This window comes from Haliaeetus albicilla, chromosome 2 (genome assembly GCF_947461875.1).
Source record: "Haliaeetus albicilla chromosome 2, bHalAlb1.1, whole genome shotgun sequence".
Lineage (NCBI taxonomy): Eukaryota > Metazoa > Chordata > Aves > Accipitriformes > Accipitridae > Haliaeetus > Haliaeetus albicilla.
Window position 1 is genome coordinate 38,306,228 of NC_091484.1, and position 24,189 is coordinate 38,330,416.

Genomic DNA, 24,189 nt, shown 5'->3' on the forward strand with positions numbered 1-24,189 from the left:
ATGTGACACACAATTAATCCACATATGGATAAGGATGTCTTCCAAGGCTGGAAATGGAAAACTAATCAAGAATACATATGACACACTGGATCCAATACACATGCTTCACTAGGACTTCTTGGCTGCCTCACATCTGGCTGGCTTGGAGCGCAGGCAGAGCCGCACATGACTGTCTGCCCTCTTTCATGGAGACGAATGCTGAACTGAAGCCTAGCTGTGCCTGCAAGGCTCCAGTTTCATCAGCTTAGTGAGTGCTAAAGTACAGTTTATCTTGCCTGGACTAGAGTTTTTAATATATTAATTTGCTTCCAGCAAACTAACACCATCCAATAGGAATATTTTGAATCCTAAACCTTTGGCTTGGCCTATACACAGGTTTTGTACTGATGTAACTAACAAAAGTGCTAGCATGATTTTTTTTTTTTTTTAAATCCAAGGACATCTCCCACAGAAGCAAATCCCTGCTGGCAACTGACTTGAAAACTGCATACCGATACCTTATTTTGAAGGGCCAAACTGGCTGCTGGTACAAATGCCAAATTCTCATTGTCTTTAGCAGTGGATTTGCCTCAGAAAGGATGGAGGTGTCATGTTTTATATCACTGAGCTGGCTACTGGAAGCAGCTGTGCTTTCCAGTCATATGGAGAATTACTGAGGTTTCAAACAGGGTGCTGAGGTTCCCATGGCTAAGCACCTCCAGGAAGGTTTAGACGTGGTTCCCCAGGAACCTATTTCTTTCCTCAAAATGTAGATGAACATGATGACAAACTAATTCTTCAATGCTGGATGCCATACCTTATAGAAAGATTTACAGAGCTGTTTGTAGCAGGTGCTTTGGCTGTGCTGTTTACTGCTTCAATGAGAGACCAAGTAAGATTTTTATATTCCTCTCCCATAATATTTAATGAGCAATATTTATGCTTTTGTCGGAGATATGCTTTGAGCCGTGATTACTGGCTGCAATTTTGCAGTGTAATGCTATGTCCGACTTCAATACTCACTGTTATGAGGCACCATTACGAGGCAGTGGTCCTTGTCGTCTGATCTTACAAAACATAGAGAGCAGTTATGGTTTAGGAGGCTGGAAAGGTCTGTGAATGTTATTAGTCAATTATGAAACTGTTGATTTTTTGTGTCTTGAGTCTGCGGAGCAGCCAACCAAAGCAATGTGCCTACAATACATATACACGTATAAAAATACACAGGCGCACACGCACATAAACAATACAGGTATGGAGACAAAATTCAACTCCGTAAGTGTGCTCTGAATCAAATATGCTAAAATAAATCTCAGCTACGTTGTCTCAAAAGCACCCCATAAATAGAACAGTGCTCAGACACGTTTGACCCAGCTAGCAACGTGCCATGCATCAGCTGCTCTGTAATACCTCACCTGAAGTATCTGACTTGTCAGACATGCTGCCTCCCTTTTACCATGGGCCAAGGGATGGGCACAATCTCCCATCTCATGGGTGGCTATTTGTTGGGCTCCATAATGCAGGCAGGCGTCTGAGCTCTATTTCTGAGGGAAAGAGCTGACATGAGTCTAATTCAAAGGAAACATAAAGGACAAGACCCTCGTGGGGCCAAGTCACTGTAAGTATATCAAAATGGAAATTTGCACCAGCTCAGGACAAGGGCTGATGTACTTTGAGAACCCAGAGCCTTAGTGAAACACGGGCTCTCTTCTCTTTAAATGTCTGTTACCTGTGACAGGTCAGATTCAATGAGCACTTCAAAATGCAACTAAGGGACAAAGATTGCAAAAGTCAGGCTTCCCCTGAATATTCATCTTAGTAGGACTGTGTTTGAGGTAAAAAACTTCCAGAGAAATCTTTGCACAGACAATTTTAATTCTTCTCATGGAAAGAGGGTGAAAGAAAAGTAGAGAGCGAGCAATACTCACGCATGGGTTTGTGAGAGGGTGAGGGAGGGGGTCTCATGCCAAGGAAATTGTCAAATCAGGAAAAATCTGTCAAAAAGGGCTTTCACAGTAGCTTTCTTTGGGAGAACTGTTCTTCAGGCAAGGTCTCTTGGGGCTGTATCACACAATTCATTAGAGAGAATTGGTGGGTAAAGTAGTGGCAATGATCTTTGAAAAAAAGGTCCAATTTCCACTTCCCATTTTGTCATAAGCTGTCAGGAAGTGTTACACAGTGCTATTAAACAGCTGGTGCCTTCCTCCTTAAAGACGGATGAAGTAACGCTGGTAGAGAGCCTTGCTCTCAGTAGATCCGTGAAGTGGGATGGAAATCCCCCTCACCCCCACCCCACAATACTGTGAAATCTTAGTTGCCCTGGATGGTTTTTCTTCCAGAATTCAAGAAATTCCAGTTTTGTTCCCTGGGAAGTTCCTGGGCTGGATTTTAGTATTTTTCTCACAAAGATGGGTGCCGTCACCAATGACTGTCACTTTGGATGGTTCCAGGTCTGGGTGAGGAGGCAGTGGAGAAACAGGAAAGAGGATGGCGGGAGAGGAGGTAGCCCTTGGACTATCAGAAGCAGCTTTTGAATAGCTGGTCCTAGCAACTAGTTCCGGCATGGTTTTGTTTGGCTGCCGACAGGCAACAGTTCTGTAGTGGCATCTACTCTCTGTTAGGATACTTGGAAAGGAATTAAGACTGTACTTTAAATCAGATCTCACTGGCTCTTGTTGACATCCTCCTGACTAATGCCAGTATAGATGAGAAGAGAATCTGACCTTAGGGCTTATAAAAAGCCCCCACAATTCTGAACAATTTTTTGTGTGTAATTAAAGCTGGAACGCTGGTGCTACCTCAGAGAGAACTGAATCGGTACGCAGTCACTTGGCTCCACATTGCTGCTGCTCCTGAGGCAGCCAAATGACAGTGAGAGGGGAAGGGAGGAACTGTGATGAATGTGTTGCACAAGCACCGGAGTACAAGAAGATGGGGGAAGAGGCAAGCAATTCCCTGCTTCAAAGCACTACCAAGAGAATACTTCTAGCTCACACAAAGTGGTGCACTTGAGGCTGTCAGTCCACCTCTGAAGGAGATGGTTTGGATGGCTACACTGAGTTGCTCAGTGCTCACCCCACTACATGAGCCCAGCTGGCACTATGAGGCTTATAATACCTGAGGCATCGTCAGTGCTGTCATCCCGCTGATGAACGGTCCCAGCCAGCAGAATCGTTCTCCCGCTCAGGTTGTCCTCCCTGCAGTCGCTGAAGGGACGTCTGTTGTTGTAAGGCATCACTAGGTACATGTGGGGCGAGTGTCTCTCACAGAACATGGCTCTTGTGGTGGGAAACCGCAGTGGACTGCTGAGTTCCTTATCAAACTCAGCATCTCCTGGGTTCGTGTACTGTGAGGACGTTTTTATGCCTGAATGCAAATATTAGGTATTACTTGCCAAGAGTTTCTATTTAAAAGTCTCGTGGTCATTAGTTTATATGGACTACCAGTTCTGCATTTCAGATGCTCCCTTCATCACATGGCTGCATAGGAGCAATTATTGGGACACCTCTACTGTTGATCCACAAGGAAGATGGTCCAGCAGAGCCGTGGACTATGCAAACTGAGACTCTTAAGAGGAAAGAGCCAGGCTCACTCACACTGCCATTGAAGACAACCTCTATTTGCACAATGTAAGGGACCAAATGCCAGTGGGAAGAATCAAATATTTTCAGGCTTCTCAGAGGAATATTATAAACAAAGCAGAGTAAAAGGAAAAGTGTATAAAATGTCTTGACAGTACCTTTTAAGTGAGTCGCCATGTGTTATTTTAGCCAAGTCTTTATTCATTTCTACTTAATGCTGTGTGCTAAAGGTCTCAAAGCTGCTGGCAATACTCAGTGGAATAATTTTAGAGCAACCTTAATAGAATGAGCAGAATAAAGGATTGTTCAAATACATTGTAGCAAGATAGCTTTTTAATAGAACAAGTTATCCAAAACACCGATGGCTGGGGCCTGTGAATGGAAAATATCTCCCCTGTGTTTAATTACCCCAGCCTGTCTTTATTTCCTTCTTATAATTCTAAACATGGTTCGCTTGTGCTGGACATAGTCCAGTTGGAAAGTTGGTATTTGATCAACGATGTGTCCTATTCACAGACTGGAGGTCCAAACAGGACGACTACAGCCAACCATCCCGTCTGACCTCCTGCGTAATGTAGGTTATGGCATTCCACTCTGCAAGGCCTGCAGTGGAGGGAATTACTCTTTGCTGCTATTCCGGATTCAGGAAAGCATTTCTATTTAGAGCAGTACTTAAGCACACACTTAACTGTAATAATATGCTTAATTCCCATGTAAACATGCAGTTAAGTGTGACGTTGAGTTTGAACCTTTGTGAGCAAACACTGTGGGTCCAGTAACTTGGTCATACTGAAAAGTGTACTTTATGACTCCCAGTGCAAAATGAAATCTTAAGAGTTTATTCAAAAAAGTCAGATGGCTTGCTAATGTATCTCCAGTCAGCAGGTGACCCCTAGAGAGGTCTGATTTCCTTCGGGACTTTCAGGCCTATGGGGGTTCAATGGTGTTGCCAGTTGCCGTATGAAACTGCTGCAGGAAACATAAGTGATATCCCTTTCTGTTTCACTTATTAGAAAGGATATATGAATCAATAGTATTTCATTAATTCAGTAACAACCTCTGCTAAACCTCTCAAAAGACAAGAAAGAAAAGAAGCTGATTTTGTCTTAATTTCCAAGGTTTTTTTCACTTGCTTGGGGAATGGAGGAAATCTCTGCTGCACCATAATACCTTACCTAATTGAGCTCTTAGATTAATGTTTAAACTTCATTTGCAAGTCCATTACCAAATCTAATCAGTTACAAAGGTACCATTAAGGAAGGGATTTTTTTTTTCAAATCCACATTTAATTCACGTTTCCCCCCACAACTGTCCAAGGCCCTGGCAGTGGCTGCAAGTACTGCATTATAGATATTGTACTTATACCAGGAGGGAAAAAAGAAACCACAGAATATTTTCAGTGGAGATAATAATATACAAAATTACATGGAGTTCATATGCTGGTATGAGCCAAAAAGGGGTCAGTTAAATCTTGAATCTGCTGAAACTTTCAATTTTCTAAGGAAAACAATACTAATGTTCAGCCTCTTTTAAAGTGATGATACCACCTTAGAGTGCTGGATTGATTGCACTGAAGGCTTTTCCCTAGATCCATTACCTGCAAGAGATGTGCAGCATGGTCAGCATTATCCACAGCATCTCCCAGTGTACTGAAATCCTGACACTGGCCAGAAGTTTCAGGTCAGCTTAATTTTCCATGCTCATGTACTCCTCAGCCTTGCTGCTAATAAATCCTCTTCACATTGCAAGTAAAATGTTCCTTTTGAGCTACACATCAGAATAAGACCACCAACTTCTCAGTACTTGGGATAGTGGACAATATAAATGCTAACACACGGCTGACCTGACCACAGCTGAATGGGTGACTTCAAGCCAAAGACTGTCTCTCCCATTACCTAATCCCTGAGACATCCAGACTCCCATCCTCATCAGCACTTAAAAAAAATAAATCTGGATTTTATTTTTATAACTGTTCTCAGAAGATAAACAAAGCTGAAATCAAGATATAAAAATCATCAGTGTGATATTATGCAGACACCATTGCTTTCATGGAAATCAAAATTTTGCTGCTGTGTCTGCGTAATCGGGGAAAGCTCTGCCTACCCAGGGTGGTCGGACTCTGGCTCTGGGAGGGAGGGGTGTTTAGAGGTAGCTGCTAATAATCAGGGGTTTAGCGACCTCTGCTAAATCTCCTGATGCATGTATTCATTTCCTGATCCTTAGGCACCCTTTGCAGCCTGCTTACCCAGCCAGCGTAGTAATCTCTATGGGAAGCAGTGGTTGGGAAGGAGTTTTCCGGAGTCCTGAGCCGAAAGTAACTCTATTGCTACAGTGCAGATAATATTACACTGCACTGGCTTTGCCACTAAAACATGCAGTGCTGCAGCTCTCAGAACTGCTGTTTACAAGGATGTCTTCTGCTGCTTAAAATGTCTCTGATTATGGACAAGAGAGGCCTTTCCACCAGGCTACTTGGCTTAAGAAGCACATAGCATAAAACCCAACATGCTGTATGGAAGCTGCAAGGTCTCTTCCACCCTGTATCACTGGCCTGCTGCGTGCCCTTGGGTTTCTCTCTTAGCCTCGTTTCTCTGATTTGACAAACAGGGACGATAATTGTTTTATTAGCACTTACCTTTGTAGAGCAATTTCAGATCTGTGAATAGAAAAAGTGCTGTGTAATTACTTCTGCTATGACATGCTGCTGCCGCTCTGTCTCCCTGTACAGGAAAGAACAAGAGCAAAGAACAAAAAGAGAAGCAGGTAAGAATGATTAATAAATATGCAGCCTACGAAGGCCTCTCTCCCAAGATAAATGTAATAGCGACAATGAATGCAGAGGAGGAGAGGGGCCAGCGTGCAGCAGAAATGAAAGTGTAGACAATGCCGGCATTACATCCACAGATCCTTGTCTCCCCAGACTTCAGTCACCCCTGTGTGCTTGAGGCCGGTCGGAAGAATCCCCAGCAGAGGTATCCCACTACCAGTCCTTAACGCAGGATCACTCTGCCTGCTTTAAATGCGACGAAAAAGGAGGAAGGAGGAAGAACCCCAGGGTTCAACGTCAACAAGATCTAAACTGCTTGACATTCTTGTTCTGAAATGCCAGCTCTTAAATTATCAAGGCCTCCCTCCCCCCCCCCCCCCCCCCCCCAGTGCTCTGCATTTCCCTATCTAACAGTGTGCAAACATTTTATCAGCAAAAACTGGGGGGAGGGGGGGAAGATCGGCTATCTGAAACTGATAAAGCAATTTGGCAGAGAGGCAGCAGCTATCACTTCAAAATGGGGATGAGCTTTCTGAGGTTTAACACGTCGCAGGGATAAAAATTCTGGGGATTGACTGCTCTGGGGGTGAACGGGACGCTGTGCTCGCTTGGCCCGTGACATTTCTAGCTGCTCCCCTGCCCGCGTCACCGGGACTGAGTCCTGAAGAAAGGAGTTGCGCTACTCTGCTGTGCAGCCGCAGTCCGTGACACTGTGCTAACAGTGTGTTTGGGGCCATTACTTAAGTGATAATCTCACTGCTCCTTTGTTTTATGAGGCAATAATCTGATTCCCATGTGCATAAAATGAGGCCAAAGGGTAAATAGTTTGTTATAATGAGGGAACAACATTAAGACTGATGAAAACTAGAGGTCAGTGTTATTATTTCTGTTATGACACCCATTCATTTAATAATCCTTGTGTTCATATCCTAACGGCAGGGATCCATGTTCTGGCTTTTCAAGGCAGTATCTGTCCCCTAATAAAGGCAGATATTATCCCGCTGCCTCTCATAGCTAACTCAGCTCGCTCTCGATATGGTTCCTCATTACAGTCAGATCTGAGAGAGTCACAACATGGCCGTGTGGTGAACAACTACCGGAGAGGGACCAGAGACACTAAAGAGACATTCTCTGCATGGCCTCAATGCACAGAGGTATCAGTGGCAGGACAGGGAGCTCATCACAGGTTTTCTAATTCATGAGGAGCTTCCCACTTCGTGGACTCTCCTTCCTTTCTGCTGCATCTCCCCCCCCTCCCCCCACCAACGTATCTACTCTCTACTGACATTTCGTCATTCCCAGCTGAGAAAATATTTCCAGTAGGAGTTAGTGCATCAGTGATGCATTTCTATAGGTCTTTCTTTTTTTTTGGAGACAGAGAACAAAAGCATAGCTGGTCTACTTAGAATGGACCTGAACATAGCAATATTACAGGATTTTCTTAATCCCAGAATAAAATAAGTAGTGTCAGGCTTTCTGAATGGGCAAAGTTTCCATGTGTATTAAAAAAATATATAGGTATGTATAATTTCATAAACCAGTTAAATATATAAAACATTTTTATCTAGAGACTTTATTATAATATACAGTCTCCAAGTGCCCTGGATCCACCTGTTCTCATCTTATTCTCTTTTCTTGTCAGCCAGTTAACCTCCTGTTAGGTAAATCCCTTCTTCATCTTAACACTGGTACACATTCTTCTGCCTGTGGAGTATATCAAGTGTTATTATTAATGTGATTATATTTAACAACAACAACAACAACAACAACAACAACAACAATAATAATAATGATGTGCTGACTAGGAGACATAAGTATGAACCCGCACTGTGCTGGAGTAATGTACGTAGAACAGTAGGTACATCTTTTTACACATAAGCTATAGGCAAAAACATCATAATAAAAACAGCCAGGTAATAGAAAACAACTGCTGAGGAATAGGGCCTTATTATATGTTTTCTATCTCATTTAATGTACAGTATTCAGTATAGCTGCTACTTACATTGAAAAAAATCTTACTGATAGTAATAGAAAATTTGACTGACAGTTCCTAGTGAAATCAGAAGTAGAAGAGCTGGCTCTAACATTCCACATCCAAGATCTTTGCTTAAACACATTTTTTTAAGATACACATAAAGACTAAGTTTTCAAGGAGGTTTCATGAAGCAGAGAGGCAAGTATGACAGACAAAACCAAACGTTTCAGAAATGGGTGCTTTTATTGTAGGAGCTAAATGAAAACTATTGGGGTGAATTCCCTTCAGGTCTTCTAGAATATTGTCCCTTGCTTTTGGGGGAAACAGGGAAGTTCAGAAACCAAATTATTATTACTGATATTGTGAAACTGAACCTTATGATGGAAGTCAAGAGTCTCCTACTTATGGAAAAGGTACTACATCTACAGAATAACCTGAATCTTGGCAAAATATAATTTTGGTCCAGAAATGAGTAACAGAATCTTTTATGTCATTTTAAGAATGTTCTGGGTGGTTTATGGGGGGGGGGGGGAAAAAAGCCTACGGAGTGTGAAGTTTGAACCAATGAAGATGGGCTCCACAGGCGTGCATCCAGATCCACTCCAATGTAGCTGAAGTCTATTCTACTGACTGGATGTGGGTACCAGAAAACTGCATAATGACTGTCTGAAAGTCAGTGAACCTGATAAAACTTCCACCGGAAGACTCTGTGGACACTCCCTTTAATTTCAATGGTCTTTGGATTGGGTTTAGTATTAAGTATTTGTTACAGATAATAATAGGAACCTCCACATGATTTGCTTCATTTGCTTAGCAAATGAAGACATGCATTTGCTTAAATGAATGTACTGAAAGCATAAATTTAGAGGGAAGGAAATAAAGAAATTTTGTTTTCCAAGCCTGCTGGTAAGAAAGAATTTAGCAATGGGAATCCCCACAGAAATAAATTAATTTCTTGCCCTCTAACAATGTTACTAAAGAGTAAACTAAAGTAACTAAAGTAACAAGCTTCTGGTTGTTAGAAGCACCCTCCACTCCTCTCTGGATGCCAAAAGCACCAGTTCATCCTTTTCCAGTTGACAATATCTCTCTATAGTACCAGAATTCATTCCTTTTATGCATTGATGCACAGAAATTAAGGTGAAAAGGGATGGTTAGATCATCTGGTATAGCCTCCTGTGCATCACAGGCCAATAATTCCTTGCAGTTATGTCTGTAATGAAGCCAATAATTTGCATTTGGCTAAGGCACAGTCTGAATTGAAGATGCCATGAGATGGAGAATGACTTGTTTCTTTGGTCTTGTGTTCCAGTAGCTGATCACCTTCAGTATAAAAAAATAAAAATAAAAAAAAAATCCTCAATTTTTTAATTTGAATTTGCCTGGCCTTAGTTTCCAGCCATTAGTCCTTACTACAGTTTTCTCCACTAGGCTGGGGAACTCTTCTATTTTCTGCTTACAACAAAGGTACTTCTGTGCTATAATTCAGTCCCTTCAATGTGCTTTTTAATAGGCGCAAGTACTAAGCTCTCGCATGTCTTGCTGCAAAGATTTCTCTCCTTTTGGAGGCTCTTTCCTGTTTCAAACATCCTTTAAACATGTGGACACCAAGACCAGATGTTGTATTCCAATATAACTTGTCCCAGTGTTCTACCCAGTAAAATCACTTCCTTACTCCTACTGACTAATCATCAGTTTAGAAGTCCCAGGGTAAGACTGCTCATGTTTTATCACAGAATCGCCTTTGGAGTCCATGTTGAATTGCTTTTCTGCTATAAGATTTTTCAGATCCATTCTTCAACAGGATGAAGTCTGTAACTTTGGCTTGATTCCATGCTGCTAAATTAATTACTTTACATTTCACTGCATAAAACCATATTTTGTTAGAATGGGATTGCTAAGCTCCTGGTCAGTTTGTATGAGTGCTGTGTCCTCATCATTGTCTTTATGTCATCTGCAAATTTTATTAGCAGTGATTTTATATTCATTTCCAGGGCATTCATTTGAGATATTGAATGCCCTTGATCCTTCTGTTGATGCTTACAGAAACCCGATAGAAGCCCCCCAGTACCATCTCATACAGTTACTACTACTTTTTGAAAGTTTGGTAGTGTGTTTTCCAGTCCACTATAGGCATACTCTGTGTAAATTCTATAGTGCTAAATGCAAACAAAACAGCATGAAGTACTACGTCAAACATACCAGCTGGTAAAAATAACTATGTAGACGTAATACATTCAGTTTATTTGACCTGTTTTCCACAACATCTGCTGACTGGCAATAGTTATATTTTGATCCTCCAATTTATTATTAATTGAACCTTGTGACATCACTTTCTTTTTCTCTTTTCTTTTTTCCCCTGGGATTGAAATCAGCCCAGCCAGTCTGTACATCACATGGTGACCCAGGAACCTTGGGGAGACATCTGCTAATGACCAGCACAGCAGCTATGCAATTTATTGTCTGATACATGCAAACGTAATAAAGGGCAAATCTCATTTATAACAGATATTCATAAAACTTCTGTAACATTCAGCTCTGTAGCACATTGAACTTAGAGGTGCTCCTGAAGATCAGGCACAGCTTACCTTAAAATACCTGAGGACACAAGGTATTGATACAAACATTTGGGGAGCCAGCCAGGACTGTGGCCTATATGGTCTTGGGATGCTTGCAGTAGCTAGCACTGGCTCATGCTGCAACTGAGTCAGACTCTCCTATGTTACACTAGGACCCTCTCCAGCATCCAAAGCAGGCAAGGCCAGGGGAGCATGCAGGTACCTCTCTCTTCCCATAGGCAAGAAGTCTTGTGCAGCTCCTCTCAGTACACCTTGGGTGGCTTTTTCTGCCTCTGCAGTGCTTGACACAGAGAGGTACTAAGTGCTTGTTTTCAGGGCTGTCAGTCTGCCACTTTTCACAAGGACTAATATCATGTTTGGTCTCTCTCTCCTTCATCCCCAAAACAAGTGACACAAAAATTTAACATTAAAAGTGACAAGGTGCCCGAAGACATCAATGCCTTTATGAAACTTTATACACACCATAAGACATACGAGCAGTACTCACAGGCAACTGACAATATCTGTTGCCCTGTCCTATCTATAAGTGATTGCAATTTTATTTCTGAGTCTCAGTTTCCCCACTTTCTACATTCCTGATAAACAGCCATTAGCATCTGGGGTATTTTTATTCTGCGCTTGAGAACAAAAACGTAGTGATAAAAATAGAAAATCCACACCAGGAAATAAACATTGATGTTGTTTAGTATATTGAATAAAACCAGAACTCATTGGAGCCCTATACAATATGGATAGCTGATGTACCAAGAGTACATTGTGAGCCTCCCTGAGCTCAGTCAGGGTTTTCCTGGTCTAGTTGGAAAGAGCAAAACTTCCTTTTCTCTTATTACTTGTCTTCATTCCCATGAGTATTCAATTAAAATTGCTTGGATCAGGACTCTGGTTTGTTTGTGGTGCCACTGATGGAGAAGCTCTAACTTGCCATTAGGCCTGAAGCACGGTGGTAGGGCACCACCAAAAAGGTGGGCATTGTACACCTCCTGAGAACCTGTGTGGTAGCAGGAGTGTTGCAAAGTACTGTACGTAGCTCCACAGATGAAGCAAAAGAAAGCCCAGTGGTTCAGGCCAGGGGATTAGAAAACTGTGTGGCTAATGACGAAGGGCCGTATTTCACAGCCAAATGACATAGACAGCATGTGCTCCAGATGATGATGGACACGACAGGAAGACAAGAGGAGAGCTGTGGCTGAAAGGTGATACTATAGTCATCAGCCTTGGTACCAGTGGTGCTGTGAGCTTGTTTCTCCACCATCAGTCGCATTTGCATTAGGGAACACAGCTCTTTGTACTTTTAAACAAAATACAAGTAGCAATATGGTATCACAAGGTCAGCTGCAATCATATATGTTATCGGAGGTTATCTGGAAACCACATGAAACAGCAATCTCTTTCCTCACACCAGCACTGCACTGCCTTCTTGTGTAGCAACAGCTTGCAGATGAGAGACTGAGAGTGGTTTTATTTTTCTTCCCCTCCGTGCAACTCTTTCACGACTTGCACAGCCTTATGTCTTGAAAAGTAGCTGCAAAGTTGGTCCATTCCCATGAACACTTCTGAAGGCAACGGGAGTGGAGGTGCCCTGCACCTTCTGTAGGCTTTAAAGGACACGTTGGACCAATGGTTACATAAGGGGCAGAGAAAGGAGTGGTGACAGCCTTCCCCAGTTATTTCACGACTTCTCCAAGACCCACAGCAAGGGTGACAGCAGGAGCACCTACCAGGCAAGATGCGGGCCAGGTCTACCTAGCATTGGTCCAAGGTTGTCTCCAAATAGCAGAAATACCCTCCTGCCTCAGTTTTCCTGCTTTAGCGTGGAGACAAATCAATTCATTGCAACAGATGATTAAAAAACCAGATGTAACGCAGGCCAGTCTCCCTCCTTCAGCAGGCGGTGCATGGAGCCTCACAGGTATAGCAGCTCCAGCTTCTGCTGACCTGCGGCTGTCGCTGGAGGTGAGGTGAGTGGCAGGTGCCTGTGCTGCCAGCGTAGGCAGCCCGTGGTTTCTGTAGGTGTGCAGCCTGTGCTGGGACTGCCGCAGCAAATTCTTTTCAGGGGAGGGGCAGGAAACGGCATTTCTGTAGCGCAGTGGAAAGCAAATCATTCACTGCCAGTCAGGGTTTCATCTCCTCACAAATAAGAGCTTTGTTTATAAATGTGGCTTTGTAGTTCTGTGAGAACCGGTAAAGTTTCACTTTCAGGAAAATATTAATGATTAGCCATGAATAAGTAAAGGAGGATGAGACCTTTCTGGTGTCTGCTGAGAGATAGCAGTATTTTGCCATAGCTGACAAAAAACCCAAGCCCATGGCCTGTGGATGCTTACTCCAAACTTCTGCTTACCCACAAACAAGGCACGCACCACATAGTTCCTCTCCAAACTTGCCCAGAAAATTGCCTCCCCCCTCAAGTACATAAACCTGGGGATTCTTACCCTGAACCTCCACTGTCCCCCTGGCAGACCAAGGGGTAAGGACTCAGAGGTTTGCCCAGTTTCAGTGAAACTGTGCAGTAAACTTTATCAATCCTTCCAAGGTAAGAATTAGTATCTGTTCTTCCTCCTTCTTCCACCTCCATCAGCACCAGCTGCTACAATGCATATTGCCCTATAAAACACTTTCTGTTCAATTCTGGTGCCCTCAGGTGCCCTTCTCCTCCCCCCTCCTCCCAGATGAACACCTGTGAGAGGCAGATGGTACAGATAATCCAGAATATATTTCTTGAGTCCATGTAGAGAAGCTGCCAAGCTGCTGATTTTTTGGCACCATGCCTTGTGGCATCCATGGCTGGTGAGAGACGCAGATGCCGCCTGAAAATAGCTGAAGAGGAAATTCTCCCAGTGTCTCCGGAGGTCCGGGGAAGGCGGCTGCTGCCGCGGGGTTCGCAGGCAGACGTCCCACCGGCACCCCTGCTGGGAATGCCTCGTGAGCAGAGCTTCCTCGCTTACATCTTAATCAGTCCTTCCTGCGGCTCCTCTTCAACGGGCTCCGTGGACACTGCCTTGCCTTCTCATAGCGGAGGGCGAGAGGCTGGTTTTGGTCAGACATGGCCTGGCAAAGGGAGGAAACGTGTCTGCAGGGAGCTGGAAGCTGTTGTTTCTGCCTGCAGACTTCACTTCCATGCATACTCAGAGGCTGCAGCAACAGATATCTCTGTTCATTTGTTTTCATAAAAGATAAGCACCAGCACATATTTATGTCTGCCAGAGGTATACTGTGCACCCTCTTAACCGCTGAGCTTTGTCAGAGCGATTGCAAGGGGACACTGTGTAGGTGTCCAGCCATGCAGGTGAGAGACAGCTCCCAGCACAAACCCACACCGCGCTGCATCCTTCAGCAGCCAGCACCAGCAGCCCTCTGAACCGCAACGAAGGGGTCCTGGGGACAAGCCACCACCATTAGCAGCTCAGCTCCTTCCCGACAAGAGAAGTGGTTTTCTAACATGTGATTGTGCCTGGGAAGTAGCCTGGCTCATACATGAAGAAATGAACTCTGGGGTAGGAGTCATGCCCAGGCACAGCCACAGCATTCCCCCTGAAATTCAGATATTCATCAGGGCCTATCACAACTGAAGCTGGATTATTCCACAGCAGTCGTCAGGAAAACGAGCTGAGACCAGCTTACCAGCACATAAGACCAACAATAACAAATACCAAAGAGTCAACACACTGTGCTCTTCCTATTGTGTGGGGCTTCAGGGCAGCGTAAATCCTTGCACCGCCTGGCCGGTTTTGAAAGGCATGTTCTTACTGCCCAGGGTCTGCCAAACACTTTCCGGACATGAAGGACACCATAGTCCTTTCCTGAAGGGGCTGATGGTCAGTGGCAGACTAGCAGTGAGGAAAAGGAACAAATAAGACAGAAGAAAAAGGCATGTGAGAGTTGGAAAGTGTGTGGTTTGCCCCAGTATATTCTGAGAAGCTGGAAGAAATGCGGGAAACATTAATTTTCTTGCTGCTATTTATTCTTTATTAGTTCTATAACCTTCAGGTCTGTAATTCCGGGTCTAACATCCTTTGTTTCCCGTATTCAGTCCTTTTATGCACATTTTACAGAAAAATGCCTCTTGCTTCTTGCCCCCTCTTCCTCCTCCTCCAAAACCAGGACACTACACCCAGCTCCCTAAAAACATGGGGATACCTAACCCCACTCGGAATCAAATAGGCTTAACCAGATTTAGGTGCCTAAATACCTTGGAGGATCTAGGCTTTAATCAGCTCATTTAATGAGCTCCTACAGTCAAAATGCACAAACAAGGTCTTAAAGCCAGTGGCTTTGAGATGCAGTGGAGAACAGGCCCTCCAAATGCAGGTACTGAGGCAAAGTGTCAGGGAAAGTCCCAGAAAGCAGTAATGAGATGGAGACAGGTATCACACATCCCCAGCAGCAATGCTGTGTCTGCATCAGGTGGTGTAATAGTGATCAAAAAAGAGCCATGTAGTATCTGCAGCAGACTTGCTTTCTGCGTTCCCTGTAAGACGGTCCCTCTTGCTCCCGTTTTCTGAAGGAACCTGATTTTTTGCTGAAAGCCAGGTGATCCAAAAGCAAGAAGGCACCACAGAGAATTTCAGTTATGCCCACACAGTTTTGGGGAGAATACTTCTTCCCGTTAAAGGGCACAAGTAACAAATCAACTAACTTCAGTCACAAGCAACTTAGCATAGAGACATGAAGTAACTCATAGCTGTGGTTGCTCTTGCTGCCTTACCACAGAATGAAAAGGAAGCTCCATCTAAAAAACAATAATGCTATTCTCATTACCACAAAGCTTGCATGCCAATCCCACTCTGCTACAGAATATAACTCTGCTAGGTAACATGTGAACAGAAAACAAAAGGAAAAAGAGGAAGAAAACGGTGCCTTTTGGCTGAAGATGTTTAAAAGAAGAATAGATGGTGTCATAAGCAGCAAGGAGCAGTATCGGTGCTGCAGCAGCTCAACCACAAACGAGTTTGGACTGTGTTTTTTGGGAAAGTGTCATAAGAAGAGCCCTTTCAGGGAGCAATTTTAGGAGAAAAATAGTAAGATTGCTTCTCCAGTAGTTTATGGGCAGCCTGCAGGTAAGAAGATGTAGATGATGAGGGCTAAACAGTGCTATGCTATGAATTGTGGCAGTGCCAGCCCTGGGGCTCAGTGAGGGCTCTCCTGTCCTGAGCAGATGGCAGCTGAACACAAGGACGCAGCCATGCGTGGCAGCACCCAGCCTCTCCAGGAAGTCACTTATCTGCTACCTTGCTTGGGAGGTCTCACACAACTGTACACACGTGATTTGTGCTTGGGTTGCTGAGTTGAAATGCAAATAGGTGTTATAAAAATACGAGATAGTCCTCTATGCCTTTCACAGAGGATGTGGGCTTTGATCATATAAGAAATAGAAATTTTATATTATTCAGAATATTTCACTGCCTCCAGATTGGTTGATGGATCTCAGGAGCCTTTTTTAACAGTGGTGTAGGGCTGGAAAACTGTGGATCCATACCTTAAAATAGTCCGGGACCATGATGACAATTTTCACTGTGAGGTTAGCTAGGAAAAACCGTTGTTTGGTATTATTACATAGAAGCTACCACTGATACTAAGTTATGTGTGTGAGCCTGGACAATGAAAAGATGGATTAACAATGTCTAACATAGGAGCTGATTTCCACAATAATCAAGACAGTAGACACAGAGGACCTAGATGATAGTAATAGCCATGGTGAGCCAAACTCGTGGGTTAACTTTCCAAAGCAATGTCCAACAAGCGGGAGATATGAATGGAGGCAAAGAGTTTGGTCCACAGCTGGCAGAGAGGTCTGGTGCTTCTCCATGCTCCTCAAACAGGTCTGGACTGTAGAAAATCTTTGGATAAGGACTGCAGCATTACATGATGTAAGAGAGAGTCCTTCTTCTAACCACAATATGGCCCTTCAGCATTGCCTGCTGCACCTGAACACGCTTCACTTTAACTCACTACGGGGCACAGTTTGCCTGTTTTGGTGTTTATTTTGTAGCAATGGGCCTTGATATTATAGCAGTGTTTGCAGTATAGATTAGAAAGGGGCAGAGGGAGTTGGGGTAATGACTGCTCTACTAATGGTAGTTCTTGGAGGAGCTGCCATTTCTGTCTTATTCAAGTAGCAGTCCCCAGGCCTAGGTCTGTACGGAGTGTCAGCAGCAGGTCTCCTTCGAGGCAGCTGTTTCAGAAATCCTTGCAGATTTCTTAGATTGCTCTCCATTCAAGTCAGCGCACCGGTCCTCACTCCAGCTCTTCTCTTGCTCTAAATGATGCAAAGATGGTCAGACCAACACAGACAGAAAAGAGGAAATGGCAGTGAGCACCTTTTCCTGCACTCTTGTGAAAGCACCACGACACCCGACAGTACTCCAGGCTACCACTCTCTGTCAAGGACCTGCTCATTTCCATCATTCTAGCTCGATACTCAACCTTCCTGATGCAGCAGCTTTGACAAGAACCACCTATTCTTTAGGAAGCAGCCAAATCCTGCTGGACGGCCCGATCCCCTGCTTGCCAGGGCGGCAGGATTTCTCAAGTTATGAAGGTACCTGAAGACCAGTTAGGTGCTTCTACAAATTCTGCAAAGTATCCGTGCAGGAGCAATGCTGAACTCTTGATGAAATCAAGGAGAGCGGAGGACTTAGCCTGAAGAGATATTTTTAGAGTGGAGATATCTTAAAAATATGTCCTGTTTGCCTTTTCAGGAAACTAACCACCTTTCAATATCTGCCTCCACGGTTTCTTTATCGTTCTATCACAGTGCTCAGGGTCTTAGGTAAATGTCACAGTGTTTCCAGTGAAAAAAGGCATTCGTGCAAATCATAATCAGGCCTGAGGATTCAAATCCTCCCTCCAGGTACGTCAGTGTGACCCTGGCTCCAAGGGGGCACCTCTCCAAGTGTAAAGTGGGGAGTTCTCTGACCTGTCAGGGTCAAGATAGATTAGAAATTCAACTCAAGCCCCGCACAGCTGCACCATAACCGACAGAGGAATCCCTGCATACGTGTTCAGCTTTTAGGTTAGCTTTCATTGTTGTTAATTTCCTTTTATAATCTCCATTTCATGTTTACCAACACAGCACCAGATTCTCAGCCGATGTAAATCAGCAGTGATCCATTGCTGTTGAGCGGCATTATTTTACAGCGGTTGAGGGGAAGGCCCCTAGCTATTAATTGTGCTTTGCTCCTCTCTCTTGACAGGAATAATCTCTTTTAGAATTTGAGACTAAATAAAAAAATCACCCCTTGGATAGCTGAATCCTGTAACTCCCCCCTGGCCTCCACTGTCTTTGCTGCCAATGGAAATGAAGAGCACTGAGCCCCTGGCAGGATCAGGCCCTCAGGCGGCTCAGTGGCTGTGCCAGCCCTCTAATTCTGGAGTAATGATAATAATCAGGCTTGCACCGAGTGTTGACACATATTTATTAATTGCAAGGTGCGGCTGGCTCTGCACTTTGCTAAGACAAACACTTGCAGAACAATGTGCACAGAGGAGGCTGGAAACCACCCAGCCATGTGTCAGCAGCAGCTGAAAGGGGAGGAAATTGCTAACTGTCCTGCGCAAGGAGGCAGGGCTCTGAAAATCCAGCTGGAGAAGGAAGGATCTCCTTTTCTTGGGTTCAGCTTTCCTTTTGGGAAAACCTTTCCTGTTTCATCAGAAAGTCCCCGACCTTGCCGCGGCCCCAGCAGCTCGTGACAGAAGACCAAGATGACACAATCGGAGCCAGGCTTTGCGCCAGGGCTGGCAGTGATTTAGTGGCGTTCCTAGAGAGCAGGGGGAGGCAGGCCCTGGCCCACAAGCTGAAGGTTATTTGTGCAGAGAGTCATATATTTAAGGCAGCAATCATGCCAGTCCCAGAGTGCTAGAAAGGGAAGGAGAGCCTGCCTGCCTGCGAGGTACCTGGTCTTGCAGAGGTGAACTGCTGGACGCTCCAGGGAGAAACCAGCAATGAGACTGGGACACAGAAGAGCTTCCATTCTTACTTCTGATACTAAAAAAAAGAATAACAAGTGACTACACTATTTATTTACTGCTCTATAAATGGTGTCCAGTGACTCACTCCTTTTAGTGCTTTCCTTTATCAGCGATGAAATTAGTCTCTCTTGTGAGCAGCTTCTTTCCTTCCTTTTCCTTCAGCCTGAGGATTTACATACGGCGATACCAGATAAGTGAAGACAGTGCAAGACAGCTCACTGAGTTCATACTTCAGCTTTGGTTGAGTTACGCCTGGCAAAACTGCATCTAGCTTGAATGTGTCTGTAGGCTCTTCTTCACTGTGCCTCTGCTTGCTTTCCCGCACAGCTGTGAGCACTTTGAAGCTGTGCTAACTCATGTCACTTAGAGCGATTTTCAAAGCCCACTTAACTTATTGGCCCTGTCATAGCTGTGACCAGCCTGGCACTAATCGGGATGTTCAAGAAATATCAGCCAGTTACACACAGTCCTTCGAACCAGTGAAGAGGAGAAACTTCCTTTCTCATTTTAAGTAGTTTCTATATGTCTAGAGATCTCTTACAGAAACAGAAACTATACCTGATAAAGTGCCAGCATTAATCCATTTGATGTATTTAAGTGCAGCTGTTTAACAGCAACATATCAAGTTAATGTAATACTGATGGAATAGGAAATGGCATCAGAGGGTTTCAAAAGATTTCTTATCACAAGGAAAAAAAAAAAGGATTTTGACTTCCCATTTCATTTCTCTGTGAATGAGAACACCTTTGCTATTTACATTATTTACTGTTTAGCATAGTAGAGTCACTACTAAAAATCAAAGTGATTTGCAGAGCCCTGCCAGTTCTTTTTATATCTCCTTTGCTGACTCAATAAACATCTGACACTCCAGTATTGTAACTAAGTACTGTACTGATTTTGCCCTCATTGAAAACATCTTTCTAAGAGAAAGGAATTGTTGTGCTTGTGCTAAAAATGTGATTTGTCTGGCGAAACATTTGTAAAAGCTTTTTTCCCCCAATGTTACTGAGGCAATTGGAAGCAGTTAGGCATGTACAGTTACTTGAGAAGCTATGTGAAATCTTCTGATATGCAAATACACTGCTTTATACATGGCAAAGAAGAGCTTTGGGCACGCTTACATGAAACAGAGTTGTGTTAACAAACAATTCCCTTATATGCTATTTTGTAATAAAACTTCGTCCTGAAAAATGATGTGAAGTAAGTATTCCAAAAAGCCTGTGCTGGTAGGGGACTGGTTCTGAATTCAGACCAGTTCTGCCCCAGGCTAGTTCTGTTTCTCCCAATACAGTCACCTTTAAATAGAATAAAGCAGGGTTAAAGCCAAGGAGCCTGAGCAAGGTGCAGCAAGGGAAGACATTCTGGTAGCAGCTGACAAGGACAGGGCACTTCACGTCTCAACCATCACCTGGCAGAATCAAACGGGATGGATACCTCTATGGGAAAAGATGGCCTTCCAGTCTGAAGAGGACATGTTGCATCTGGTCCATATTTGCTCTTGGATCCAAATTCAGGCAGGGGAGAGACAATGGGAAACCAGAAAGAACAGCCTAACACAACTCCACTATGGTGTTCTTGGATGCCAGCCACAGGCGAGTCTTCCAGGTAAGCACAGAACACAAAGGAATTTATGAGCACATAAATCATAGGAGCTGAAGATGGGAAAGGCCACTGGAGGACTAGTCAATGCAGGCCTGTTTTCTGCAGGGAATTTCCCAGTTGACAGTTTTAAGAATTTCAAACAATAGGGCTTTAACTTTCCTCTGGAAGCAATTCAAGGTGGTTAGACACCTATCTATCTGAACCTTTCAGCATCTCGGTGCATTTCATGGGCCTGGCCCTATGTAGGTTCCTAGCAGCTCTTGCTGCAGGTCATTACATTCAGATTTCTTTTTGCTGTTTATTTCAGCTTATTCTATAACGAAGCGTATCCAGAAGTGGAGGTAGTCACTTCAGGCTTGCCTACACTGCGGGTTTCCCCAGACTTCCTCCCAGGGAAGCCGAGTCAACAGAAAGAGTAGTGGTGAAAAGCTCCCTGGGTGGACAATCTGGATTTGGGTTACAGTGAACTAGGAAAAATGCATTAAAATCATGGAACAAGGAAGCCTGCATGCAGCATTGTTGTGGGATAGCTGCAGTACGTTGCATTTACACTCTACCATACAGCAGAATGTCCTCTGTGCAGTCAGGTCCCTAAGATTTGAGCCACTTCCACAGATTGCTCCTAGAAACGAGGCTGAGTTTTAACAACACAGATCACATCTTCAAATGGCTTTGCTGGTTTGCACTAGGGCGGGCTGTGCATCAGCAGCTACTCCACAACAGATTCCCAAAGAAGATGTAAGAAAGAAAGGGCACACAGAAAGATCGAGGAAACCGCCTCTGCCCCTAACATCTGAGAGTAAGGCTGCTAGAGCAAGAACAGAGACCTGCTTGTGCTTAAATTCCACTTTATGTTCTCTGTAGAGATGAACAGAGTCTGTTGGCATTTTGCAATGATTGTGAGGAACTTTAGTGGTTAATTATATCCTCTGTTTCTTCCCTCTCTATCTCTGTGCACATTCACATGAGTCCTAAAAGGAGTTTACTGTTCAAATGCCTAGGCTCTGGGCCAGGAGCAGTGCCTAGATAGAATACTGTGAAACATCTCCTCACGTACTGTGATAAAATGCTCGGGGACATACTATATAGAGCTATAAGTACGTCTGCAAAGTCATGAAACGTTATGTCATCAGTGCTACGAGCGCTGCAAAGTTGTAATCTCAGAGCAGGCTATCAGCCAAAGTAGGAGAGTAACAAATCTAAATGGCACCCAGCATTCAAGGACTGTGTCACCATTAGATGGTGGTACTTTTCAACCCGGCGTGCCAAGGGCGGTAAGGAGGTGGTTGGCCAAAATGTGCAGGTTAGTGCAGTGGGAGAAGTGAGGAAATTACACAATGGGCACAAAGGAAGGAAAGGGTGAAAAGCAGGTGAGAGCAGTGGTGGCAGGGCGATGGGAGGCCAACAGAAGGCTCCCAAGGCGGTGATGTGCTTAACCATTTCCTCTTGCCCTGGGTTGATCGCTCACTTTTGGCGTGTGAAAGGGGAAGATGGTGGTGTGCCACTGTGGTGTGCCAGGTGAGAGCCAGGAAGGGGGGAGGAGAGGGGGCTGGTGTGGCTGATAGTTTAGCCACAGCTGGAGGAAGATGGGTTTTGTTAGCCTATGGCTTGTTTGACTTGATCACCACCCTTCACCGTCCCTTTCACATCAGTTTCACCACCATTTAAATTAAAATGCTAATAAAATGTAAAGGACAGATACTTTCTACTGAGGTCCCTTGCCCTGGACTGGCAGTCTGCATGTCCATGCTCATGCACAGCCTGCCCTCTCCATGTGTCTTTCCCTCCTGTGTCACAGAGGGATCCTTGTTTACAAGCAGAGATGCCCTTGGGGCCCAGCCACTGTGGCAGCTCCCTGGGACCCTGGACAGGTAGAGGAGAAGAGCGATATACGTAGCTAAGACAGAAAGCAGTAAACACCTTCAAAGCTGAAATGGAAAAAGAAAGGGGCTTACCTCCTAGCTTTCCCCAGCATACTAGAATTCTATGGTTAGGTCTTCCTTACCAGATACCCCACCAGTCCCAAAGTATTCAGCAGTCTTAACTAACCTGAGGCAATCACAATGAAACATAGTTTAGTAGGAATGACCCATGACAAAACCCCCTCTCACCCATCAGGATTTGGCAGGTAGCACAAGCCCTGCCAGAGTCCAACTTCTTTCCTTACAAAGCACTTCAGCTCCAAGCTCTTGATTGAGAGCTACAAGGTGCCCTGACATGTTCCCGCTCCAACAATTTGTTAGCTGTGGCTTTTTGCAATGATTGCTGTATTGCAGTATTTCTTCAGGTCTTCCTGGCTCTCCCCAGGAGACAAGGAGATGCAGGATCAGCGGTGGGGTGGTACATCAGGCAGTGCAGTCATGTCCACAGCGGAGCTTTGCTGCTGATTCCAGCAGTTTGCAGTCACGAGCCAGCTGCAGTTGTGTGCAAGCCCGCACTGAAACACAGACTTGGCCATCTGGCCAACGTGATTGCAAATGGGTGGAGGGACGTGCAGGTACTGATCAGTTCTGGCATGACACGAAACGGAGTGGGAGGGCGACTGGAGGCCAGTCAAACCAGCAGAGAAGCGTTAATCTTCGCTCACCATGTGCTATTAGTGAGCAGAGCACAGATTGTCTCCAGCGTTAATACCCACTGGAAATTGCGCTGTGTGGGTGCAGGGCGTTTCAGTGAGAATATAGCTGGGCTTGCTGGGAGTCTTGTGCCAACAGGTTCTGAGAGTAATAGCAGGCGTGGGAGTTGGGAGGCATGGGTTTAATTTCTGTGGGGTTCCTGGGGCAAGGTCCTTCCTCTTGGCTTTTTGCCCTCCTCCCTGCCACTGGGAAGTGGTGAGTCCTTTGGAGCCAGGGCTGTCCCTTCAAATGGGTGCAGGCACAGTGGGTTGAAGGTCTGGTTTGGGTACCTTTATCCGCGCACAAGCCAAGTTCAAATAATCATAGTGAGGTCCTCCCTTGCTTAACTGGCTACCTTTGCTGAGCCCTCTGCCTGTGTATCTGTGTCACAGTGGCAGAGAAAAGTGTGGCAGGAAAGGGTTAATTTGGGGGGGCGGGGGAGGTTTGCAGGCAGATCGGAGGAGCAGGAGAGTATTTCTGTATTAACATGCAGCTGGTTAATGCAGCTGAATAGCCCTGGCTCAGCTGTTACCTTTCTCAAAGCCAATGGCAAATGATGAAAAACCGTGGTAATATCTATTAAAAGTTTGTGGAAGGGGCCTGCTCAGTGGGAGCTTTTCCATCTCACATACAAGTGATGATTTAGAACAGAGAAAGATCCCCTCGAGGGGATTTTGTGAACCATGCAATGCTAATTAACTCCATTGTTGTATTTTGTTTTGAACATAAGAGTCCCTCTGGGATTGCAGCACTCTTTCCTCCTGCAATAGATTTCCATTTTGCACCACTGTATAAAATCTCCTCCACGTCCCATCAGCAAAAGGGATTAACAATAGGGAGAAGCATATGTGCATAGTTTTATGGGGTTCTAGGGAGGAATGTCTCTCCCTTCACCTCCCAGATGCATTCTCAATAGAGGCCATTCTGTACATCCTTACGTTTGCTGTTTCTTTAACCTTGAATTAAAAACAAGTGTACATCAAACACTGGGCAGCATCTCCCTTTGATCTTCAGCATATTCAAACCACTTCCGAACATGCTGTGCTAGAGTTTGTTCTAGTGGTTGGGTTGTCTGGGCACAAATGCAAAAAAAAAAGAAAAAAAAAGAAAAAAAACCCCCAAA

At 44.5% G+C, this 24,189-nt stretch overlaps 1 protein-coding gene across 1 annotated transcript in view; it reads right to left on the reverse strand.

Annotated features, from left to right (window-relative positions):
- RPL15 (ribosomal protein L15) overlaps positions 1–21,667 on the reverse strand; it is a 105,919-nt gene extending 84,252 nt beyond the window's left edge. Inside the window, exon 1 of the mRNA XM_069771776.1 lies at positions 21,655–21,667. The gene's annotated coding sequence lies outside the window, so the exon portion shown is untranslated. The remainder of the gene's footprint in view (positions 1–21,654) is intronic.
- Positions 21,668–24,189: the final 2,522 nt, after the last annotated feature.